Here is a 911-nt window from a genome sequence, read left to right as displayed (position 1 = left end):
GGGAGCACTGTAGTTTAAAAAAAAAAAAAAAAAACCAGGGCCTTCCCCAGCACCATGCCACCCCCTGCCTACCAACCCCTTGGGGTGCATGTGAGGCCAGAAGTTTCTTAAAGATGCCTTGGCCTCTGGAGACGTCCTCAGACAGATGCACTGCAAGTCAGGCAGCAAGGGCTCTGGGCCCACAGCCCCCACTCCACTCCAGCCATCGGGGGCCACAAGCCTGGCCCACCTGCCCCAGTTCACCTTCATGTGGGCCTTGTGCTGGCTGCCCCTGCACCTGCTTGTTCACCCTCCCCAGAATCCTGCAAGGCAGCGCAGGTCCAAGGACGATGTCCAGGTAGGGGTGAGTGAGTGTTGGGTTTATTGCCGGACATGCCGCCTGTGGCCGGCTGCTAGTGGCTCCTGGGGGCAGGGGGCTGGAGACTGCTGTGGGAGTGACTTGGAAGCCCAGGTTGGCTGGGGAGTGAGGGGCATATGACCAGGGGCCACTAAGTGGCCTCCATGCCCAGGTGTGCAGGACTGCTGACCTTCATCCTTGCCCCCAGTGCGCTGCAGAGGCCCCTAGTGTGTGAGGTGATTCCTTCTCCGCCCTATCCTTGTCCAGACCTGGGGACAGCAGTGACACCCCTCCACATGGCACAGGCATGGGCGTAGGGCAGGCTGACTGGTCCCTTAACTTTTCCTCTCTAGGTCCTTTCTGCCCCTCGCTGTGCAGCCTGCCAGCCTGTGCTCAGAGCCAGTCCCATTTCCAGCTCCCCCGTCTCCTGCCAAGCTGGCCTCTCTGCCCCCTCTACCCTTGGCCACTACTGTGTTCCACCTTCCGTGCCTCTGTCCACAGCTGGTCCTTCCCCCACCTGCCTCCTCCCCGAAGCTCCAGGCCCCCCTTCCAGGCTGTGCTTGTTTTCAGCTTT

The sequence above is a fragment of the Galeopterus variegatus genome, unplaced genomic scaffold (genome assembly GCF_000696425.1).
Source record: "Galeopterus variegatus unplaced genomic scaffold, G_variegatus-3.0.2 Scaffold1018, whole genome shotgun sequence".
Classification (NCBI taxonomy): domain Eukaryota; kingdom Metazoa; phylum Chordata; class Mammalia; order Dermoptera; family Cynocephalidae; genus Galeopterus; species Galeopterus variegatus.
Note: the sequence above shows the minus strand (reverse complement) of the source record.